Source organism: Rattus norvegicus, chromosome 7, assembly GCF_021556685.1.
Source record: "Rattus norvegicus strain SHRSP/BbbUtx chromosome 7, alternate assembly SHRSP_T2T, whole genome shotgun sequence".
Taxonomy (NCBI): Eukaryota; Metazoa; Chordata; class Mammalia; order Rodentia; family Muridae; genus Rattus; species Rattus norvegicus.
Window position 1 is genome coordinate 113157648 of NC_141540.1, and position 26011 is coordinate 113183658.

The 26011-nt window shown below is 41.5% G+C and overlaps 1 protein-coding gene across 1 annotated transcript in view; it reads right to left on the reverse strand.

Moving 5' to 3' along the window:
* Nucleotides 1-14128, reverse strand: part of Fam135b (family with sequence similarity 135, member B) — a 270508-nt gene extending 256380 nt beyond the window's left edge. Inside the window, 1 exon segment of the mRNA NM_001427631.1 lies at nt 13957-14128. The gene's annotated coding sequence lies outside the window, so the exon portion shown is untranslated.
* Between the last annotated feature and the right edge of the window lie 11883 nt (nt 14129-26011).

The following is a 26011-nucleotide window of genomic DNA, read 5'->3' on the forward strand; positions in this document are numbered from 1 at the left end:
ACACTGGAAAATACAACTCATCATATCCAAACCAACAAAATATTCATCAAGATTGAATCTCAATAGGAACCACAGACTCTGTGGTGCTGCTACGTTAGTGTAAGTGCATCGATTGAAAAGAAGGTACCTAGTGAAGTTGAATGGGGATAGTTCCAGCAATACCTTACTATATGTACTGTGGTCCAGCTAAGCCCAGTCTTGTCAGACCTCAGAAGAGAGTGATAAATTCAACCCCTCGATGGTGGCGTGAGGCTTATCAGATGAGATGGATATTGAGATGAAAGGTGCCGTGTGTGTGTGTGTGTGTGTGTGTGTGTGTGTGCATGAGTGTGTGCACGTGCGTGTGTGTGTGCATGAGTGTGTGCATGTGCGTGTGTGTGTGCATGAGTGTGTGCACGTGCGTGTGTGTGTGTGCATGAGTGTGTGCACGTGCGTGTGTGTGCATGAGTGTGTGCACGTGCATGTGTGTGTGTGCATGAGTGTGTGCACGTGTGTGTGTGCATGAGTGTGTGCACGTGCGTGCGTGTGTGTGTGTGTGTGTGTGTGAAAAATAATATTGTGACAAAGGTATCAATGAGTCCCCCAGTTTCTTTTGGGGGACAGATCACCTTCTGGCCCTTAAAAGCCAAACTACTCAGGATTCTGGGAACTTCTTCAAAGGAAACTTCAAGGCCTGGGCACATTCCTCAATTCTGCAATGCCTGTCGCCCATTACACCGCACTGTTCCAACTTAGCTTCTATTTTACCTTCCCATGAGACCCATCTTAAAATGGCATACTGATTTTATTAAGTCTAGGTGTACATAATATATTTCACTGACATCCCAGAAGTTCCAGCATATACACTAGTCACGGAATTTTGAATTAAAGCACCCAGAGGGATGTTGAATTAAACCATACAAACAGAAAAGACAGGGGAGATTATGAATTCCGGTGAATGCTTTCCCCTCATTTTTGGCTCAGTAACTAATAACATATTGAAAATTAAGAGCCGAAAATTTGAATAAACACAGAAGACCTGATTTGCCCTGGATTTATTGCCATCTTTATTTATTGTTAATCCTAATAACTATCTCTCAATGCAGCTAGGTTTGCAGCCCAAAGATGTTGGCAACTGACCTGGCATTAATAACTACCCATGTCCCATAAAGGAGTCACCTCCCCTAAGTTATTCATGGGTTTAATCACTTCCTCTAAATTCCCAGATAAGTGGTAAAGAACCCTTGGTAAACCGGATGGTGAGGTTTCATTTGTGTGATTTTAAGCCACTTTAAAAAAAAATTATCAGTAACTAAATTTTAAATTTCACGAGAGTCTTAGAGTGATAAGAAAAGAACATGTCTTTGGGCATCAAAGTACTAAGAGATCAGCTTCTCACTTCCATTCAGGTTTGCTGTGCAACTAAGAACAGGTTCTGGCCATCTCGGTGCCTCTTCTCCTTACCTGTCATGATGGCTGATAATAGTTTCTACATACTAGTAGCATACTAGTTGCATTCTAGTGCAACACAGAGCACTACCTAAGGGGAAAACTTCTTCAGCCCTGGTACACAGAGGGGCTTAAAAAGGATCTGCCTTCTCCTTCCCTCTCTTCAGTATAGCTTGAAAACTCAAGGCTAAAATGTCCCTTAAGAACAATTTTATGGCTGCTTCCTTTACGTCCAATATTCGTGCAATTTAAAAAGCAAGAGGAAACAAAGGAAAGCATGGGAACCTTATTGTGTAATTCACAATCAATTCTATAAATTACTATCCAATTCCTCCCAAAGGCCAACAGAAGCTTGCATGCTGAAATACCACATTTGACGGATTCTACCCTGGCCCCAAGATTTCAAAGATAATCTTATCTTTATATATTTCCTTTAAACAAACAGAAGAGGTAATTTATTCTTCAGTGTGTTTTATGCTCTCATTTAAAATGAACAAGGTTTCATAAGAGCTACCATTTCATCTGCCAGCAGCAGTAGCACCTCAGTTCCAATGGCGCGTGCCCCAGAAACCCATTTCCAAATAACTTATATCCAATCTTTCAAATAGAAAATACTCTCCTATTTAATTTCATCAATGTCAGATGTGAATTATTTCAGAAAGCTCTCTTCCGCTTTATTCTAGCCAAGTCTAAATAGAGTATAGCTTAGTTTTTTGCTTGAAGACTCACTGCTTTGCTTCTGCGTATGTCCTCAGCTCAGGGCTGTTACACATGATACCCTAGAGACCCCAAAGTCACGATCATCTCCTAAGTGTGCCACACAGAGGGTCCAAGGTCCTACCTAACAAACACTGCTACCCCATAGCCTATCCTATGAGATAAGCCATTTGAGGAAAAGTGTGACTTCAGAGCCTTGTTTCTGGCTCCAGGGTCTGGAGGGGTGGCTCAGTGGTTCAGAGCACATGCTACCTTTGCAGAGGACTCGTCTTCAGCTCCTAGCACCCACATAGCACCTCCAAACTCTCTGCCACTCCAGTGCAAGGAACCACAACACTATTTTCTGGTCTTCTGGAGCACTGTACACACATAGTCAATACACACATGTGCAGGCAAGCAACAATACATATAAAATAAATCATTTTAAAGAGTAAAATGTTGCCTCTGTCTTCTGATGACTAGTGTTCAAGCCACTCTTTAATCAGGGCAAACATCGACTACCCCCACCCCCAAGCACCTTGAATTATAAAAGATTTTGTTCAGTTTTAGTTGTGCTATTTTGCTGCTAATAACAGTCCCATGTGAGATGCAAATTATGGTTGCTACATGGGTAAAGAAACCTCAGTTAATATAAGATAAATAATACATTTATGTGCTGGATAACCCAGGGAGATCTGAGATTCTAACCAGGACTTTTGGAAGATTGTTGCTGAATCCACAGATGAGGGGAGGGCACTATAGAGCAAGAAAAGCAGCTATAAAGAGAGACATATAATGAATTGAGAGAAAAAGATTTGGCCTGGAGTAGCAATGGAATCCCAGAATAGCAAAATTCAACAAGTATGCTCAGAGAAGAATTAGGATGACTGCCCATAGGTTAACTGACATGTAATGCCTGATATGTGCACAATTGTCACCAAGCAGGATAGAGGAGAAGCTTCCTGTGCTGGGAAGGTGGACTTGAGCATGGCACAGAGCTCATCTAGTAGGACTTCGGAGGCACCTATGATAATTATAAGACTTGACCACTCCCTTCCCATTCTCTTGTCTACCCTCAGGGTTTTCTTTATAGTTCTGTTCTTTTCAGTTGCCTTAAACTCTTTTAATGTCTTTTCTGAGATTGTAGTTTAATTATAAAATTTCTCCTTTCCATTTTCCCTTCCTTCAAATCCTCTCATATATCCCTCCGTCCTTTAAAAAAATTGTTATTGCGTAACAAGTATTGATACACACACACACATATATATACATACATTTATATATATACATATATATTATATATATATATATATAACCTGTTCAGTTCATATGCCACTTATATGTAGTTTTTGGGGCTGGCTGACTGGCATTGGGCAAGAAATTGGGGTATTCTTTCCCAAACAGTAAGTTTATACATAGAATCAGACCCAGGCAGATGTTTTTATATATGTGCTGAATTCTTTCATTTATCAGTGCCTCCATCTATGTTTTCAGCAAATGATAATATTTCCTTCTTATTTGCATTCATGCTTTGGGGGGACAAGCAGAGAACAGTGCTGTGAGAATGGAAAAAGAAGATATGGCAATGTGGCTTGGCTTCCAGGCACTCCAAAGGCTAGGGGAACCTTTGTGTAACAACAGGTATTTACATGACTTTCTCAAAGGTTCCCCTAAGGGTCTAGTTTGTGCCAAAAGCAGGCTGGGCAAGTTCCCATTGAAACAGTTTATCATGTGAGGGTTTCTCTACTATGTACTCTTCACAGAATTTTTGTGTCAGTGCATAACAAACAGAACATAGTTACTGTGTTCTTCTGAGAATTGTTCCTGGCTGATGGCAACGTCTCCCAGAAACACTTGAGAAGAAATGTGGCCAAAGACAGTCCAATAGATCATCACATAATTCTGGCTCCTTGTGTTATGGGCCAGTGAGATTCAGAGTCTTATGAACAATCTGGCTGTGACCAAAGCTATAAACACATGTGTACCGTGTCCCTCTCTCCTCTCACCCTCTCTCTCTCTCTCTCTCTCTCTCTCTCTCTCTCTCTCTCACTCACTCTTTTCCTCCCTCTCTAATTTTCTTTCTTTCTGTACCTCTCTAATTCCCTGGCCTTTTTGACAAAGAGAAAACTTCCGTGACTCACTCTCAGGAACCCTATTTCTGGCTATATGTCTCAGAGATCTGATCAAAGGTGCAGATTAACAAGATTCTTCCACAGAAACCAAGGTGCTGCCTAGGGTCCCTGGGAGAACAAGTATCAGAACTAGGGTGACCTCTCCAGCTGTGCTATCCAGGACTGAGTAGACTTCCCAACATACCATTTACAAACTGTACAGTCCTAGGAAAGATAGAGTAATTGGTAACTCTAGTTGAAACAGGGATTTTTATCCAAAACACGCTTTCCTCTAAAGATGTTTTTTGTTAACATACCCCTGTGCTATGTACATTCAGAAGACATGCTATGTTGGCACTAAGAATGCATCCACTACATGATATACATATATGAATAGTCACAGTTCGAAGGAAGTGCATCCCTGTGGTAGAAAATATATCCTTTCCTGGAAACTAACTATAAGGAAATTGGGGACTCTGTGATGACTCTGTTAAGGTTTAATAGGATTTTTTTTTGTTTAATTTTTCTGAGAAAAATGATTGTGTATTTTATCACATGTTCAAAGGATCCTTGACATTATTAAGATTCAGAATCACTATCCAGGAGGACATGGCTCTTATCTTTGGATTAAGTAGAACAGGGTGCTGAACTAGTGCTCCATACTTACTGGTCTCAATAGGAGACAACTCCCAGGAAATGCTAAAACACCTGTCTCTGGGCAAAGCAGTATCACGGGTAGCAGTCATCTGCTTTACGGCTCAGTCCACCTTATTCTAGGTCATGAGGGATTAGTATCTCTTCTATTAAATTGCAACTTGATAGACATTTGCCAGAGTTGGCAGGGAACACAGGCAGGGATGGCTGCTGTCCCAGAGGAAGGAGCCACCATATCTGGGACCAGGCTTTAGTGTACCTTTGGACCAAATGCCCACCCTAACCAAGCTGTGCTAAACTTCACTTCAGCAGAGCAGTGGTTACTGATTTTTAAACTGAAAATAGAAAGCAGTATTTTATATTATTGGATATTTCTAGTGTTAATTACCTATAGTTTTTATAATTATTGCACTTTTTGAGTGTTTGGTGCAGCTATAAACACAGCAAAGTCCTGGCATCCGTATTCTTGTCACCTCGTAAGGGAGAGTCACTAAGAAAACAATTTAATACATCTGTAATACAACTTCAGAGGATAATACAACCATGAACACTACAAAGTAACTCCTGTGCCTAGAATCGTGGAGAAGCTTCCAGAGAGAGCTCTATGAATAAAGGGCCTGGATAAGGGAAGAAATGAGCTACAGGGACCTTAGAAACAGTGCAACCCTGACAGTGGTTTCATCATGATGAGACAAAATGAAACTTACATAGGAGGGAAATTCACTTTTGATTTTCATTCTGGATGGGAAGAGACAGAGACCTATAGGTTTAGAAGAGGGGTTTTCTTTTAAATAGTTACAAATTTTATTATCATATATTAATTTTAGAAATTCATGAGTTTGTGACTTTTATAAATGTATGTAATATACTTTGATCATATTGACCTCCACATTACTCTCTATTGTCCACCACCTCCATTCTTGGTTTTCTCATCTCCCCAAATAATGCCAATGTTTTAACTTAGGGAATTCTGTGTACTTTAGAAGTTCATCAGTGGAAATGTATTTATTTAAATACCTGTTATGTCATTTTAAATTTTCATGTTGTATATTGTATAATGTACTGGTCACCTCCTTTCAGTCCCTCCATCCCTCCAGCTCCCAGCTTCCCACAAATATTTTTCATCTCCTGTCAGGTCTCTTTTATAACTCATTAAGTCTAATTACTGGTATTCATATGCCCATATATGTGAAGGGCATCATTCAAAATAAGCAACTTACCAATAACTACCTCTCTCAGAGAAAAATGTCTGTCCCACCCTCAAGGGCTGTCAATTGCCATTAACTCCTCAGCCAGGACTGGGTCATCGGGAGTTCCTTCCTCACTCTGTGTACTTCTCTTTATTGACTTCCTTGGGATGGTCACTTCTATCCCTATTCTCTCAACTAATGTCTGCCCATGGCTTCTTTATTCTACCTACTCATCCAAGAACTTTCTGAGTTTTATAATTTATCTCTACTTACCTAAAATATACATGGATGCCCTCAGAGACTTTAAATTACTTTTTCAAAGAGAATTCATAACTTCCCCCTTAAAACCTTCCAGTTCAGCCATATGCCTCCCAACCAAAGTCAACAACAAATCCTATGTGCAAGGACACGGCTGTCATCATCGTCTTCTCTCCCACCTGGTATATTGAGTCTTCTAGAAAAGCCACTGACTTAACTCATCTCAAGTTCCTAGTACTGCCTCCACCCCAACTGCCTTCATGAGTTGAAGCATCTTTGTTTCCATGTACCCTGCAGTTCCCAATTCAGCCACTGGCTCTGGCCTCCACACCTCCTATCTTCTCTCAATGTATTCTCTATACTTCAGACAGAATGGAAAGCCTCGAATAATAAATATTTAGCTGTATTTGTCACTGTAAAATTTGCCCACAACTCACATTCACATCCAGACAGAACTAAATTCCTCCGTAAGGTGCTCATGACCCTGTTTGATTCGGTGCTTAACCCTGCCTTTTGCTTTATCAATCCTTGACTCAAGCCTACCTGAAGTACTTTACACCCTTACATTCATTCTTCAGTGTGCCTTGCCCTATGCAACTCATGGTCCCTACACTGGTTTTATCCTTTATCTGAAACACCTCACACCTCCATATTTGTCTATATAATGTCTACTTGCCATCCCTATCCCTTTTTAGATACCTTTCCTTCCAAGAAGCCTCCCACAGCACCTAGTTGAAATTGGATATCCTTCTAATTTCCTGTCATAGTGCTCTGCAAGAGCCTCTAATGTGACTGACCATAGTGACTGACCTCCACTCTGTTTCTCCTCATTGTATATTTCTTAAGGTAAGAAACATTATATACAGCCCCCTAAGCTTCTGGAATAGAATAAGGGTCATAAAGTACACTCAGGAAATGGATGTGGACCACATGAGTCCTGGTAGCCAAGCTTATTCACAGTACAAGTTGGAAAAATTACCCTAGAGGGATGATATTCCTACTTGAGGGGCACAGTTTGTTTCAGAGTCAGCACTAGATTATCGGTTTCAGACTGTCTTAGATGTTTAAATAGTTATGTGTGGGTTTTTGTTTCATGTTTTGTATATGTGTGTGTGTGTGTGTGTGTGTGTGTGTGAGAGAGAGAGAGAGAGAGAGAGAGAGAGAGAGAGTGTGTGTGTGTGTGTGTGTGTGTGTGTGTTTTACAGATGACCAAAGCCAGGGCTTTGTGCAAGAGAGGCAAACATGTGCTAACTGAACTGTGATGTTTATGCTCTTATCTATTTTTTTCCATACTAGGCTTCTAATAGAAGGTGACCCGATATCCTAAACTTGTTAAAATACAGCTCAAGAAGAGTAAATATCTAAGCACAAAAAATTCAAATATTCAAGTCAAAGCTGAAGTTTCGGGATTTAACTGACTGTTGGGGAGAAGGAGAGGAGCTGTGAAGTCAGTGAAGGCCTCATAGGATCCTTTCCTTAAGACATTACCAGGAGGCACACCTGATTGTAAGAGTCAGAGTCAGGAGGATAGAGTCAGAATTGTCTTTGCCATTTGAGCTGTATCTCATGTCCGTTCAGAAACTTCCTGCTGGGATCTGTGGTCTAGAAAAATGCTCCCTCAGAGAGAAACACATGGCTTTGCCTCTGGAAGAGTTATGTGCTCAATGCTCACTCATGACTCAGGATGGTACATACCCCTTCTCTTTGGTATCCTTGCCAATCCCCCATAGCTGCAGACCATGAGCTTAGAGACTGTGACATGACTTCAACATCTGCCTTAGCAAAACAAAATTAGAAAGAGAGCTCTCAGGGGAAAAGAAACAATCTCCCTGCATCATACAACCAAACAAAGAAAAACTGTAAGTTTTATTAAAATATAAGGTAAGACATCAAAGATTGGTGTGGAAAAAAATGTCTAAAATAGAGGAAGAGTAAGCACAAAGTAGTCAGACTTCCCAATGAATGCCAAGCCAGAGCTCTTCCAACAGGATTCATTTAGGTTTTTATGACTCAGTAAATGTCTTCTGAAGCATTTAGTCTGGGTGGTCTTGGGATCCAACTGCCAGGACATTCATAGTACATCAGAGAGATATAACATTAATGAATAATGGTTTAATTTATTATTGAGAATATTATTGTTTGTCTTCTGAATCATTCTAAATGTTGGACTCCTCACTTCCTTAGAGTCCAGAAAGTTTGTACTCATACATAAATTTATTCACTGAACAGCAGTGCACTCAGCTCACATCATGAGAAGACCTGTTATACTTCTGGGAGTCCCCAGAAGCCAATGTTATATTCATTCATTAATTGATTTATTTAATACACATAAACTGAGCAACTGTCACTTAAGAGAATTTGTTCTACCAATGGAAGTCCCACAGTGAATTTTTTAAAGTACCCCACAGAAAGGTATAGCAAAGAAGAGTCTTGGTTCAGAAGTAGATGAAAAATGACACTATAACCAGAATAGGTTGTGGACAACCATTTGCTTATGGAAGAAAGGAGGATCCCAGAAAGATGCAGCTCCATGGTCTGCTGAATATGGGCAGGAAGGTCAGAAGTTAAAAGCGAATGTTGTGACAGGTGGGGACAGTAATAGAGGCTATGGCAAGGGTCTGACTTAGAGTGGAAATAGGGTTAAGGTTCAGAGAATAGGTTTCAGCTTTCAATCTGAGTTATAAAAGCACAGAAGGGCTTTGGTTTATCAAATCTGATTTTAATTTTCCAGCCATCTAGCCAGTTATGAATCATAGGCTCACCAGGCAGGCCAGCATGCTAGCTCAGAGCCTGATTGATTAGTTCAGGTTAAGAGTAAAAGGACCAGGCACAGAGTCATTGTAGTAATTCTGAAAAAGTAACCAGAACGACGACTGTGCCTTTCCCTCCTTTTCCTTCAGTGCTTCCCAGACCCTATAGAGCTCCACCAAGACATCCATCTGAGAGATGAGGTCCTACGTTCACTTCCCTTGCACCCTTTTCATAATGCTAGTTACTTCCTATTCTCAGCATCCCCACCCCCACTGCCTGACTGCAACAACTCTCACCTGCAAGCTGACCTATCAGGACATCCTGTGTTTCATCTGATCTAGCTTTTCTAATCTCTCTTCCACTCTGCAGCTGAAGAGATGAGAGCATTCTGCACAACTGCTGATCTTTCCATCGTTTGCCATGACCTTCAGAAGAAAGGGAGATCTTTGGAGGCTAGTTTATGGATGCTCTGTGATGCCACCTCTTCATGTCTTACCAACATCAGTTGACAACACTTTATACCTCAGCCCTGCCTTATACTTCCTTTGTAGCACTCCTTCCATTTTTGTATCCCTCCCTAAACTCATTTGCCTCCCCTCCATTCTCCATATACAAATTCTTTCCCACCTGAGCTTAGACCTCCTCTGCTATACAAATCCAGCCTTTATAGCCTTTCCGGGGAAATGGTTAGAAGGTCCTTCCCCTGACTCCTATAACCTTGAACATTACTTGGTGCATTCTTCTTAGTTTCTATGTCTGATACCCATAAACATTTAGTTTATTTAAAAGGTCTTTTCACAGCTCAGAGTGGAACCTCGGCCTGACATGGGGAAGGAGAGAGGGCAAGGAAGTTTCCATAATGTCCTCACACAAAATGATCAAGATCCTACTCCATCTACACCAAAGGGAGAGGACCACAGAGCACCGGTTCATAGTGTCAGTTTACTTTGTAACATGAGGGCCATCCTTTGCTACAACTTCAGAGATATCTCTGCAGCCACCTAAAAATCACTCATGTTTTGGCAAAGGCACTCAGCATTGCTGAGCCCCCAGCATGTTCCAGGAAACCCAAAACAACAGCGATGCCATGAGTTCCCACTAATTCTCTCAAATAATATTTGATTTCACATATACACTTGCCAGTTAATTAAATAAAGAAGTTCTTGTAGGCTGGACAATGTAACAAAACATTTTACCTGGAGGGGAGGTGGAATGAGATATCCAACTGATCCCAAAAGCCAAACCTCACATTCAATATCCTTGCCTCACAAGGGAAGAAAAAGGTTCCTCATGGCTGCAGTGGCATCAGGAATTAAAGTGTAGAGTTTGAGCACGTTGTGAGGTTTGAAGGAAAGGATGGATGGAGGACCAAAGATAGAAGACTGGAGATGTAACCTCAGTAAAGAGCATAGGTCAACGACTTGAGCATGGAAAGAGAGTTAAGCAGGGATATTGAAATCCTCCAGGCTGTTTAAGGATTATGAATCCAAGGTCTGGAAATGAGGGACAAGTCAACAGTCCTTTAAGCAAAGTGATGTCAGAGTCAGAACCCACTCCTGAATCAGAGCCACAGCCAATTGTAAACCCCCCTCAGACTCCCACATCTAGCCAAAAGGAATCTCTCTCCCTCTCTCTCCTCTCTCCCTCCCTCCCCCTCTCTCCCCTCTCTCCCCCCTTTTCTCCCTCTCTCCCTCTCCCTCTTTTCTTTCCTTCTTTCCTCTTCCCTTCTTTCCCTCCCACCCTCAATTACAGTGTCTCTTTTGTAGATGAAATATAGCAAAGAAATGGATTTAGGGCATTTAAAATAATTCTGAAACCTTCTATAATTGGCAACTATACTTTTCACTGTGAAGTCACATGCCACTATTTTTTGTTTGTTTGTTTGTTTGTGTTGCTTTTTACTTCATTTTTACTTTACATCTTCTGAGGTTACCTTCCTAGAACGTAACCATCATTATGATACCTTACAGAGAAGGCAAGTAGCCAAGGGAATACAATGATTTACTGAAGGTCACAGTAAGCTAACAGGAAGAGGAGACAGAGCTTTTGGAGTGTATCTCATCTGATGCTGTGCAATTAAGCCCAGCGATGTTGCTCATTTTCTAGCAGAGAAATAAAGAAAAAGAGAGCATGAGCTTTTTCCGGGTACTCTATGGATCATGGGAAGGTTTTTTATTCCTTTTTTTTCCTTTTTGCACAGCTACTACTTTACTCCAAGTGTTCAGCATCCACTGTGAGATTGACTTCAACGACCATGTGCTACAAATGAGGAAACTGAGGCAAAGGAGAGCCTAACACCCTAGCTTTCAGTCCTCTTAGGACCTGGGTTCAATTATAGGCTTCCTGAAGCCAGGTTATATGGTTTTCCAGGATATGAAAGCTGAGTCAAAAGAGGGAAATAGAAGGAGGAGAAATACAATCCAAGTCTGAGATATTCAGCAAATATTATATGAAATCATTTTTAGCATCAGAATTCCAACAATTCTAAAGTGCCCCTTGTAAAGAAATGAACATTTCATGACTAGGCTTGTGTTTGCTTCACTGGAAAAAAGGCACAGGCTTTGTGAGGTCTCCTTCAGGACAGGTGGCCAAATTGATGGCTCATTCTCTCAGCACCATAGGGTGTGGGATCACAGGAGAGGCAGGGGAGGAGAGGCCCCTGCCCTCATGGAGCATAGAGTCTAGGGAGAAGTGATATTTAACAAGCGGTGACACAGCACAGTCTGTCGGTCGCATCAGGTACAGAGTGGCAAGGAAGCAGAGGAGAGGATCAGAGAAGGCTCCAGATATGATGGAGCCTTTGAACTGGGCCACAAAAGAGAAGAAAGTAAGAAACAGTTACTTTCTGCAGAGACACCAGCATGGGCAAAAGCAGAAGCACAAAAGAACAGAGTCCAAGCCTGGGCTCATTTCAGAGATGGCAGTTCCCTCAGCTGTGAGATCAAGCTGTACGGATTTGGTCAGGTTCATCTAATAAATCTGGCATCAGAGAGCAGAGTGGGATTGAGACAACTGCAGCCAGAGAAGGCTCCACAGTGCCTGCAACATTAAACGGAGTCCTCACTTTGTGAAAATATCTCTTTACACTATCCGATGCTTGGTCCCCCTTGTGATACACAGAACAAACACTGTTTGGGGAGAGAGGAGCACCACTTTCCATGGCAAAGCTAGCACTTGACCTTCAGCAGCCATAAACAAGGAGGACACGCAGTGTTTCCCCCCATAAAGCCCTCCTTATATTGCCCAGGTATTTCTGGAACAAGACAATATCCCAGCCACGACTCACTGACTAATAGTTTCACTATTTCCATAGGTGTAATGCCTTGCTAATCTAAGGAGGTTTTTTTTTTCTTTAGAAAATGATGACTTCCTTAAAATTGCATTAGTCATACGTAAGGGTTTAAAATCCTTCCCCATTTGTATCCTCTGCCATTACATTTTATTGTTATGAGAGGCTACCAAACTCTAAGGATTGCTGGCATCACATTCTGTGGATGAAAAAAAAAATCCCAATAAGGCAGGAGCAATTCAAGGTCATACAACAGGTATGATGAAACCAGAGTTCAGACCTGTTTGTTTCTGATTCCAGAATCATGCCCTCTTTCATCTATACTACAATGTAGCATTTCCCTATAATATATTGTCCTCATCGTGGCATAAATACCCAGATGAAATGCTGGCTAGATCACATCCTCTTGGGTAACATAACTACATCATAAATTAAAAGCCCAATTAAAGAACATACCCTTTTAACTGGGACTTACCACAGTCCCCCGAGGCTAAGATATAAAAGGAGAACCCTTTCACAGTCAGTGGCTATCCATCCTAGAAACTCTCCAGAAATCTGCTAAACTCTATGAAGAGCTTTTGAATCAAATAACTCAACCAACACACCTCTCTCTCCTGGGGTCTTCTGGTGTTCTTCTGCCAGCAGAACTGGGTTAAATCATGTGTCAAACTCTAGCCCTCGCTATAGCCTAAGATGCAGACTACAGTCCGTCATACAGTGTTGACATTCAGGTGCATCCAGGGTTTAAAACAAACTTAACATTAAGAGCACTGGAGCCTAGTGGAAAACATTGCCCTCCTGGTTTATATGATGGGTTAAAGTGGAGTTCTCTTCTTCAGTTGTCTGAAAGTAGGATAGTTCATCAGTAGCCAAGGGCCAGAGGGTGTCTCTAACACCATCCAGTGTTTGTTTTGCTGGCATGGGGGAGGGAGGGAAAAGTAGGTGAAGAGAAAAGGGGTGTTCTCGTTTTATTCTGGTTAAAAATTTATTTCTGTTAACATCCAATCCCCCAGTGACCAAAAACATCTTATGTATAGAACAGTAAACTTCAGGCATACCTCAAACCTTAATAGTTACTACTACCTTGCCTAAACATTCCCTGCAGTGATTGTGTTTAAAGCGGGCTGTCCATAGGAAGGGCTGCTATGTGTTATAGTCCCTTTCCATGCCACAGCTGAACTATAGTGCTCCCCACCCCCAAAAGAGATGGTCTCTGAGTCAGCTTGCCCCACATAGAACAGAGACCACAGCCCCTCCACCTTTATAAGGTTTTCTTTTGAGCCTGTCCTGAGTCCAGTGGCTCAGGGGGACCTGGACAGGTCTGAACAATCCCCTTAGGACCACCACATTCACACAGTCACATTTAATGGTCCTTGTCTCTCAAGGCATGCCCACATGTGGGGCAAGATCAGAGGACAGAGATATCTGCGGGAAAAATAGATTAAGATATAAAAAAAAAATCGCGGAAGAATCCCCATTCAGTAATAGAAAGCCATCCAACTAGCAGCCACACTTCCAGAAACGTCACTGCCACAGAAAGAGTTTTACAGCTGGTGACCCCCACAGCGTTTTCACCTACCTGTCTCCCACTGCAGAGCTCTCTCTCACCTCTACAGGGCCCTGTTCCAGCTTTGGTCCCGTTCTCTTCTTCTCTCCTTTTCCAGCAACCAACACTGGCAGCGACTGTGGGCGGACCAAGGAGTCGGCAGCACCTGCGAGCTCTGTCTCAGGTCTCTACTCAGAGGCTGCCTGGAGGAGGAGCAAGCGGATGCTGCCCTCACCGCCGCCGCCGCCACCACTGCCACTGCCGCCGTGGTGCTGATGCGGTTGCTATGGTTATGGAACTCCGCAGCTGCCCCCTCTCTTGGTGCAACAGCTGCCCGGCCACCGCGGCCTCCTGGCAGCCCAAGCTAAGGTGCCCAAGGCAAGGTAGTGAATGTGGTTAAGGGAATTCTTCCCCCGCTTAGGAGAAGACTGGGAGCCTGCACTTGAGCTGTGGCTGGGTCTCACCTCCAGCGCCCTTGCTCTCCTTCCAAGCAAGAACCTAAGGCCAGACTCCAGTAACACACAGAGCGCGCTCAAGGCCTAGAGAGCCCTCCGTGCCGCTCAGCTCTGCTCCTGCAGCCTCTGCGTACCGGGTTAGGCTGCGCGACTAGCTGGGAGGCGCCGCTCTAGTCCCCCACCTCTGTTGGCCAGAAGAGCCTAGGCGCGCCAGGCTGTCCTGCCGCCAAACCCCGCCTGCTCGCAGGCTCTTCTGCCTGCCGGCCCGGCCTGTGGAGGGCGCAAGATGCTGGGCCAAAGAAGTCTGTCCCCAACCAGCCCAAGATGTCCAGGAGCATGCTCAGTCTCCAAACGGGGATTGTCCTCCAGAGCCAAGATAGCAATGCAGTTAGAAGGAAAGGTTTCTTTCAGACCCCAGGGGAGAGAGATATTAAACTTGGGAGAAGTAGGGGATGCAACAAGTACACACCTAAATAAATAAATAAATAAATAAATAAATAAATAAATAAATAAATGGTCTGAAAGCAGGAAGTGACCCATACTACTATTACTAAATATGCAATGGTCATTGGGCCATCATTTGCACATGTTCTTCATGCTAAACTCTGAGAGTTCAGAGGTATGCCAAGTAGGTCCATGGAAAAAATAAGAACAATGGGAAAACATAAGCGAACTCCCATCTACTGCCCATTCTTCAGCGAGAAGTTTGCTTGGGAATACATCATCTCACCATGACTATGTCAAGAAGTTCTTGTGTCTTACTTGTTCCAGGTGACAGACCTTTCTTAAAAGTGGAACCAGTGTAAGGAGTTGGAAACCGAGTCTTCTATTAGACTAGGCTGCAGTAATTCATATGGGCTAGAATGTCTGATTGTATAAGGGAGCTGTGAGGGAAAGACACTTGCAAGAATTACAGCCAAAGGTGATGGTAATGAATGGGGAAGAACATTCCAGAATGAAAGGGGCAGGCAAAATTCCCCCAAACTAGACAGACAGAACTGTCTGATTTTGTTTTTCCCCTTTATCCACAGAGAACACCCAGTATGGCTAGAGCAGAGGGAGCCAGGGAAGGTGAGACAAGAGCTTGGTATATATCAAGGACTGGAGGATCCAAGCCAAAGTTAGACTTGACCTTGTACACAGTGGAACACAAAAGTCATTTAGGCAAGGGAAAAGGTAGGTCATCACATGAAGAAGATTGATTACTTGACTATTGGGACAATGAGTGTTAAACCACCACAGGGTTACCCTGATGGTGCTGGTGGCACAGAGACCAGAGAAAGTGACCCATCTGCTTTGCTGATCCTTCCCACAGCAGCCAGCCAAGCCCAGAACAATGCATACCCCAGTACATACTGGGAGAATGGCTAATAAAAGATTATTTGTTTCTCCGTCGGGGAAAATGAGTGTTGTTCTTTTGCAAATATTTGTCCTTGAAATATGATTAAAATCAGAGGGCATTTATTTGCATTTCAGTTCTGTGCAACCTTACTTTGGAAAGTCAAAGCAAGCCTCTGATGATTTTTTTCTTGCATTTCCTGATACCCAGCAGAGTAGGTATGCTGGGATTATTGTTCCTCTGCACTGGAACAGACATGTTTCAAGCATGTAGCTGGGAAAGTTCCATATGTGGAGAAAGCAAAGTACAGAATAGTGTTTCAAACAGCATAGCTCTCATGAATCAAGGAGAGAAACAGGGCAATTTGTATTTTCTCGTCTTGTACTGACATAGAAATACACTGGGAGTGGGAGGCTAGGTAAGAAACTTGGAGACATAGCTAAGGCAAGTAAGACTGGGAGAGAACTGAGTTGGCAAGTTTGCAGTGGGAATAAGACAAAGTACTCATATGTAAAACATTTTCATCATAGGAGGGAGAGAATCTCATATAACCTATCTTACCCTCAAATTTTCCATGTTGCCAAGGCTGAGCTTGAATTCCTGATCCTCTTACGTCTATCTCCCAAGGACTGGATTTCTGACTAGTATCACCATGCTTGAGTTCTGTAAGACTTTTTAATTTCTGAATCAAAAAATACTTAGATTGTGTCTACATGTGTAATATGACATACATTCCAATCAGATACATCACCAGACCTACCCTTGTCCCCTTTGTGGCAAAATGGCATATGGATTATTTCTGTGAAGCCCCTCCTCTTAAAACCCTACCCATGCTTGGCCATGATGACACTCATCAGTCTCTTGGCTTGAGTGATGGCATCTGGATCCAGCCATCTACTGATTTTAGACTCTCCTTGTAGCTGGTCTCATTCACTCCTTAGCTGGTGGGTTTGCTCCAGTTTAATTGTTAACTCGATGCAATCTAGAAGCACCTGGGAAGAAAATGTCCATGAAGGATCTTCCAGATCTGGGGAATTACCTTGATTGTGTTAATTATGGTGGGGAGAACCTGCTCACTGTGGGTGACATCACTGCCTAGGCAGGGAAACCTGCCCACTGTGGCTGTCCCCATTGCCTAGGCAGAGAATTGTCCTTAGGTGTTGATTGTGGATTTTATCAACTCCCTCAAGATCCTGTTGTGTGACTTCCATGCTATGATATGCCATAGCAGAACTGTGAGCTAAAAATAAGCCCTTTGTACCCTAAGTTGTTTTTGTCAGGATGTTTTATCAAAGCAATAAAAGATAAAACTAAGATAATTCTCAAGATCTGACAACTGGACAATGCAGGTTACCTCTAAAGAGAAGTCCTACCAAGGTCCACAGTGAATCTTAGTAGAAATGAATTTAAAACTGAAGTAGCAATTGCTACTCTTTGCACTTTTGGGGAGAATGAGTCCCAACCATCAAATTGTAGAAGCAGAGACCTCATAGTCTCCTAGGTGTCCCCTCTTTGCTCCCTTCATCTAATAACATCTTATTAAGTACAAGCTGTCAGTTCCACAATGTGCCTGTCTTTCATTGTCATCTATGACAGGAGATTAGTGAGAATTCTGAGGCTCTGGTTATTAAGTAAAGAAACAAGTGTAGCCTTAGTTTTATGTTTAGACTTTATGTTTATGTCAGATTGGATGAGAGAGGAGATTAATTACATGACAGGTACTGAGCTATCCAGACCCAGGGCTGATAAAGAATTGGGTGGTGCTAATGCCCCTTTGAAGGGGTAAGCATCAAAATATAATCTGGGATATGAGAGACAGACACTTTTGGTGAGACTGACTCTGGGATTCAGGGTGAAAATTCCCTTCCTCAGAGAAATAAAAGGAGGGGCTTGAGATTCTTGTGGGTGAGCAAGGAATCCATGCAAAACAAGCCAGCTTCTCTGGTTGGGAGGCAAGTTTTTAATAGTGACACCCTGTGGTACTGAGAAGCAAGTGTTACAAAGAGCTCTCAGACTGCAGATGTGTGGAGACAATCAGAACCCCTCCCATGGAAATGAACAGGGTTTTGGTCAATCTGGGAGGAATAAGATCCTACCCACAAAAGAAACATCTGGAATGATTCTGGCCTTGTGAAACAAGATAACCCCTGGCTTTTAGATGACCAAATTTGACTTTGTCTCTATTTGATCAGCAAAAATACAAACTAACAACACACACACACACACACACACACACACACACACACACACACACAAGCAACCTGTGCTCTCGAAAGCTTAAGAATGTCTGTGAACTATTACTCATCCTACCAAATCTTGGTCTTCATGAAACACTCCTAGGTTTGCATCTGTGGTTAATTCTCTCTTCTGCTGACCTGTCTCTGTGAGTCATAGATGCCCAGAGCTTATAGAATCACTTACGTAAAGAGACATTCCCTACATATTAAACTGAGAAGTCTTTGGATGGAGTTCTTTTTTAAAAATTATCTTGTTATCATTTTTATTACTTTCTGTATATGAGTGTTCTACCTGCATGTTCGATGCCTGCTGAGGTCAGAAGTAGGCATTGGATTTCCCGGAACTGGTGGTTGTGAGCCACCATTCAGGTGCTGGGAAACGAACTTGGGTCTTCTAAAAGAACAGCTAGTGCTTCTAACCCCTGAGTCATCTCTCCACACAGACCAGAAGAGGGCATCAGACCCCAACACAGATGGTTGCAAGTCACTACATGGTTTCTGGGAATTGAACTCAGGGCCTCTGGAAGAGCAGCCAGTGCTCTTAACCACTGAGCTGTCTCTCTGGCCCTGTGAATGAAATTCTTTCAATAAGTATTTGCTTTTTTATCTTTGTCCAGCTCACATCACAATATGGAGAACAAACAGGCAATATTTAAGAGATTTAAATATTACTTGAGTAGACTTGAGATTTATTTTCTTCCCATGTGGTTTTCTTGCTTGCCAAATACAAATAAACTAGTTTTTTCAAACGTCTCCATATTTATGACAGGTGCGCAATGGCTACGTTTGAATAATTGACTCTCAGATGAAAGGATGGGTATATTCCTCTTAGCTTGTTAGGCATGGATTGTGAAGGGAACCTAGGAGAGGTGACTCTGTTGGGCTTTGGGGAGCGCTTTGTTCACACAGCACTTCAGCTCTAGAAATCTGCTTTTAAAATGATGTATTTTTCAGAGAAAAGCAGGCCTCCAAAGGACTACAGCCTGTTTTACTTTGTTTGGCTCTCGTCTTTTGGAAGATTTGCTCTTTTGTGAAAAGGGAATGGAAGAGGAGTGAATTTGGGGAAGAGGGAAGGTGGGGGAGCTAGGGGAAGTGAATGGAAGGGAAGCTGTGGCTGTGATGGGTTGCATGAGAGAAGACTCTATTTTCAATAAATTAAAATGCACATAACAAACTCACATCAATAGGGGAACCCCATTTCGTGACTCCGAGACTGAAGCAAGTTCCTATAATAAATGCGCTTGATAACTTTTTCGATAGGAAAAGATGAAATATTACTTTGGTCTTAAGTATATGAGTGCTTTGCCTGCATGTGTACATGTGTACCAGGTCTGTTCCTGATGCCCGTGGAACCTGAGGAGGAGTTCAGATCCTCTGGAGCAGTAGTTAGAGATGTGAGTATGCCATTGTAACTGACCTGGGTCCTCTGCAACAGCGATAATTGCTACTAACTCTGGAGCCATCTCTACATCCTTTGACCCATATTGTTTTAATCACATAACGGCAATCAATGCATTCTCTGGAGTATGTGTAACAGTAACCATGGCAAACACAAGGGAACATGCTTCCCGAGCATCAGCACTGACCCAGATACTGTGTGCAATCTCAGGGAGCCATTACAATAATTCTAGGGTAGCCTTATGTCTATGACCAGGAAACTGAAACAAAGTGGTAGTTTGTTGAATACACACAAGTGTGGGAACTAGGTCAGGTTTGAGACAATTAGTCCTTGCTCCTTCCCATACCATAAGCAACTTAGAGTGCCTCCTGGGACCTGCTTCCATTTTCAATGGTATTTAAATCCTCACATTTTCCACATACCTTACCAGCATCCGTCAGTGTAGTACCCTCAATCTTAGTATCCTTACGAGCTGCATCCAGACAATGCTTGGCCCCTACCTCGAGTTCCTACGACCACACCATAAGATAGGCTCCATGTTTTTCCTTTCATAGAAGGGGAAACTGGCCCCAAGCGATGGTCTGTAAACTATAAGATGTCCAACAGCATTCCAGACCACATGCTATTACAGATCAGCCACCTCTATGCTAGTCTCTAGAAACTGACAACTGTCCCACCAATCTAACTGAGCATTCAGCAGCAATCTGAAGAGCAGAAGTGATGTGTCACCTCTCATGTGTACAAAAAGCAGGCTTAATATCAGCATACCTGAATATAAACATCTCTTTTTTATCCTCTTGACTTAAAACAAATTCCTAAATAGTCGTAACTGGCAGGCTTCATTTGGATTAGGACTGGGTTAGATTCCTGAAGTCGTCTCTAAAGCTCCAAACAGCCATGACACATCAGGAGACAGCATATGTGTGTGTGTGTGTGTGTGTATGTGTGTGTGTGTGTGTGTGTGTGTATGTGTGTGTATATCTATGCTATATATATGCTATATATTTATATGTATTATATTCAACTGAGAAGAGAGACCTTTAATTGAAAAAATATCCCCAAATTTGAGGGGCCCTTTCTTTATTAATGACTAATGTCAGAGGGTCCAGCCCACTGTGGTGCTGGCCTGAAAGGTCTAAGAAAACAGACTGAGAAGGTTATGGGACATATGCTAGTAAGCAGTGTTTCCATGGTCTCTACTTCAGTTACTATCTCCAGGTTCCTGCCTTAAGTTCATAATATAACTTCATGATGGACACAACTTCAAACGGAAGTGATTCCAGAACCAAGTTGCTTTTGGTCGTGGTGTTTATCAAAGCAACAAAAGTCACACTAAGACAGATTATGAAGGTTGATGAAATTAACTGTCACTTTATATTGCTGAGGCTTTCAATTTATCTGTGTATTCGGTACAGAGACTCTATGTGTCATAGAGTGCCCCATTTGACTAAGACATACTGAGAAATAGACTTCCAAACCAACATCCCAAACCTACCTCGCGTTCCAGTGACCACACCATAAGACAGGCTCCATGTTTTTCCTTTCATAGAGGGGGAAACTGAGGCACAGCTGGCTAACGAAGCTATTCAAAGGCAGAAGGTGTGGTCTCAGCACCTATATATTTGACCTTCTGCAAAACCTTAATAAGGTTCTGAGTACTTGAGGGCTGATCGAATTTAAAGCATGAAGTTTCTGTAAGTCTCACACTCACAGATGATGCACACTGCTTTACTGTGCAGAAAGTGTCAGTTACCAAAACAAGAGAGGGTGGTAGGTAAGTTGGAAACAAATCTTTTGTGTCTTTGAGAATATCTGCAACTTGGAAAACTAAAGAGGGGATTCTTCTGAGTAGACAGTGGGCTCTGTTAAAAACAAGCATCATCACTAGGTATGAGCTAATGGTACTATTTGCAACTCTTTAACAAAATTATATATATATATATATGTATATATATGGATATATATATGTATCTTCCAAGGTTGGTGAATCATTCCATTAATGATAGTAGCACTCAGCACCTTGGGGACAAATTCTTCCTTTTATAAAGAACACAGCCTTGGGAGTTGTCCAGGGCATGCTCACTACTGATCGGAGCGTTTGGAACTTCAGTAACGTTTCTATCTGCAGAAACTCCAGACCCTGTTCCAAAGCACATCCTTGGTGAGTTATACAGCAGTAAGGAGGTTTATCATGAGCCTGGTATTTCCTTTCTCCTTATTTCTGAGACTCATTTCTTCCTTTTTTGTAATAGAATATATGTACCCTTCCCCTGTGGGTGATGCAGGGCTTTAAATATAAGCATCCCATACAGTTGCCCTGCCAGGAAGCTGGAAATTAACAGGCTCCTGGCATACCGAAGGGCTGTCCCTTCCAGACTCTGCCGTCTTATTTTTCCTTTAAAAGTTGCAAGGATTTTATAGTTCACCCTAAGGGACAGAACAACCTCCAGGGGATAATGCAAGGGCCTCACACCTTATGTAGCTGTACATTTGCTAGTAAAGATGTGACCCTCTGGCCCTGTTTCCTCAGCCTAATAATGGGCTGCTGTCTTGAAGGACTGCTTAGCCCAGATGACTGCTAGGCCCCTGCTATTGGACATTCTGCATGTCGCTATGTTACTATCACCTCCCTACTCCATGCTTTGTTGCCAGAAATGAAAATACTTTAAGATTAACACAAACTTAAATATGTTAATCTCACTTGATGTCACCTCTTCTTCTCTCAAGCAAATGTAGCCAAATGCATTTTATAATGTTTTAACAAGATTTTAATAGCTAAAGAGATGAAATACATGGGTATACATGACCACATTATTTCTTAAACTTGCACACTATTCTGAATTGTGTATTATGTTCCATATTTTATATTTACAACATGTGTGTCACATAGAGTGTGTGTGTGTGTGTGTGTAGTAGCAGCATTGTATTTGTGCTTCCAACATCATTGCTTCTTTCCTCTTTTCTATCCAAGTTTCTAAGAGTCAATTATGCTGCCATGTGAGTCACTCACTCATTATTCTTGCTACGTAATATTCCACCATGAGTACCCTCTATAACTTCCGAGTTCCTGCAGTCAGTAGATATTTGGGCCGCATGTGTGCACACCAGGCTCCCCTGCTTCCCTTGGGACTGCTATTTTAGCACATCGCTGATGGTTCATCATCTGTACTTAGAAAGACAATTGCTGAGCTAAGGGAACACACACATATGCCCCCATGGACTAGCTAATTCCACACTGATTTTGCAATTGCACTATTTTACACTCCCACCAGGAAGAGAATGGATTCTCATAGCATAGCACTGTGTACTCCTAAAACCTAATATGTTCACGCTGTGATTTTTTTAATCCAATAATGTGAAATGAATTTTGATTCAGATATTTACTCTCTTCTTTCAATTTTGAAAATTTCTGATTATAAATGATACTATGTCTTTATTTGTTCTTTCTGACCACTCGTGTCTCCACTAAAATGCTTGCTGACTCTTTTTCTTATTGGATTTTTTATTTACATGTCAAATGTTATTCCCTTTCCTGGTTTCCCAGACATAAGCCAACCGTCCTATCCCCTTCCCCTTCTACTATAAGGGTGTTCCCCTCAGAACCACTCACCCTTCCCGCCTTCCTCACATTCCTCTATTCTTATCTTTGGATCATTTGTCCTTTCCTTGTAGATCTATAAGAATTCTTCACATATTGTTGGGATGTCTTAGGTTTAGGTGTCCAAATACCTCCTCAGAATGCTACTCTGGTTTGTCCACATTTCCATGGTTTCTTAATGAGTGAGGTTTCTGGCATTGTTAAAATTATTATTATGTATTTTTCCCTGGCTTTCTTCATTCATAATTTTAATGCCCCTTGAGACCACATTCTATATTTAGAACATTGAGATCCCAGACATTTATATCATGTGTGTGTGTGCAGTTGAACATACTCATATTAACCTTAAACCATTTATTTTCACCTCTTAAAGTGTTCTACCCAATCACGCAGTCCTTGTCATTGTATGGCTGTCCTTCTCACTCTCACCATCCCTGTCAGGGGTCAGGTTTTTTTGACACAAAGAGGCCAACTCGGAGCTCACTGTTTTCTCCATTAGTATTGGGTCCTTTTCCTCCTGAAAAAGATGTCACCCTCTGTGACACTCCAATTTTACATTGGGCTTTGCTGTCGAGTAAGGAATTCTCACACACCTAGCTCTTCCTTGGACTGCATCAGATATTCTTGTCCCACCCAACAGCAAGGATTTTGGAAGGAAGGGACTGTAATTTTCTTATACTTTTAGAAGAAACTTGGTTAGGTTTTGTGATGCTTAGTTGGTTTTTTTTTTGTTTGTTTGTTTGTTTTTATTTTTTGGGTTTATTTTTTGTTGTTCATTAAAATTTTATTGAATCCACAAAGTATTTGGGGTATGGCCTCCATGTTTATGAAAATGTGTGTGTGTGGGGGGGGGTTGTAATATAACTTTCTTCTTAACCTATTTTCATTTTTAAAATTTTGTTCCGTATGTATATGTTATGCCATTTCATTCGTTTTTTTTTAATTAGCACACTAGTAGGGGTTCACATTCTTTGTCTTCTTTCCTTCTCCTCTTCTCTTCCTGCCCTCACCCTTTGCTTGCCCCCCAAGACACTTTTACTTCCATGTCTCATGTGTTCTGTTAACTTATTCCTCTACCCAAGATCTCCTTTTCTCCTCTCATAAAACCCAACTACAATGGACACATGTAAAAATCGAAACGTTAGCTCTACATCTCCCAGAAATGTGCACTTTTTGTCCTTTTGAGCCAAGGTTGCTTTATTTCCCTTTCCACATTTTCTGCTTTAAATATGACCCGTTAAAATACAACTTTCTAATCATTAATAGACAGAAATCCAATTATCCAGAAATTTATTTTTATTGATCACTTTCTGAACTTGTGTGGGATTTTATAAAACAACATAGACTACTTTGCTTATTGAAACAGAAAGGTTTTCTTTTTTTTACAATTTTAAAATCTAGAAAATAGATCAAGGTGCTTGCAGCTGATGCTGTGTCTGGTAAGGGCTCTCTGCTCCCATGACAGAGCCTCCTATCTATGCTCTAAGAGTATGTGAGGGGCAAACAACCTCCCTCTGGGTTCTATGGTAAGAACAGTAAGCCTATGGGTGCTGGCATTGCCCCTCAACCCTCCCCTGACTCTAACTAAGCACGTCACAGATTATATTTCACCATATGAATTTAAGGGGAGGAAAGCACTTGGCCTATAGTCATAGTTTCCTTATAATGTAGTACTGATTAGTGCAGCTCCTTTGTTGATTCATTAAGTTTCCCAAGGATGCAGCTGTAATATCTGTAAATAGTTTACAGTTGTGAATATGTTTTTATTTATACAAATCATTTATTTTCCATGCCATTGTTTTCTTGCTCAACATAAAACAAAGAAATTAATAGCGCGTGGGCTTAACATAAGCTCCTTTTAAAGAGAATGCTTTCCAGCAATTCAATATTGTCTATACACAGTTTATCTTAGTGGTAGATAGTCATTAATTATCAATTAAAAGACATTTATTCTACTCTTGGAATAGTTTTGAAATAATGTTTTTAAGGTTTTACTAACATTTCCTTCTACATGTATTAAGAAGGCTACTTCCCTGCATGTGTATTAATATAATAGATTCCATTAATAAGTTCTATAATGTTGATAAAGCTCCTCTTGATGACAATCTGCCATATATTTAAAAACATTTTTTATTCTCACTGCTATGGCTTTATGCAGAAATATTTTATGTATATGAATGGAATTTAAGCATAATTTCTTTCTGTCCTACCAAACTTGCCTGGGTGTGAAATTAGTTATACCAGACACTTAACATTACATTTTACAACTATCCCTGTGTTTTGCTTCTTTGAAGTGTTTAGTGCCGTATTCATGATGTCTGATTCTTGAATACTTGTGTGAAATCACTGTGGGCCTAACATTTTCTTGGCAAGAGGACTGCTCACTGGTAATTCACTTGCTAAATGGAAGAATAAAATCACTAAATGAAACTTCAGAGATGAAACAGCTTCTTTGAATTGAAACAACTAGGCCCTATTTATAAGCCAAGAAGAAAGACCCACAAAGGATATTCTGGAGATAAAGAAGAGGGAAAGAAGAAAGGAAGGCAAGATAGGGAGGTCCCAAGAGGGCAGGACATAAAAGGATATTTCCGATACCTTAAGCTAGGGTGGGAAGATGCATCTCATGAGAGGTCACCTCTGTTCTGCAGACAGATGGGAAAGAAGGGAGAAGAGTTGCTTATAAGGTGACATAGGGGGTGAAAGAAGAAAGAATTCTTGCTTAATGAGACTTTATTTTGAGAGGTAGATAGATAATGATAGATTAGGTTAGGTTAGGTTAGAATAGATAGATAGATAGATAGATAGATAGATAGATAGATAGATAGATAGATAGATGATAGATAGATAATAGATAGATAGATAGATAGATAGATAGATAGATAGATAGATAGATAGATAGATAGATAATGTGTGTATTAGACTGAGATTTTGAGTAAATCGGGGAATCAGATCTGGTATTAAGACAATGGGACTCCAGAATGATGTTGGTTTGTTATGATGGAACAAGGGCAGCCATGTATGATAGTTTGGATTCCAGAGGGGCTAAGGCTTCTGTGG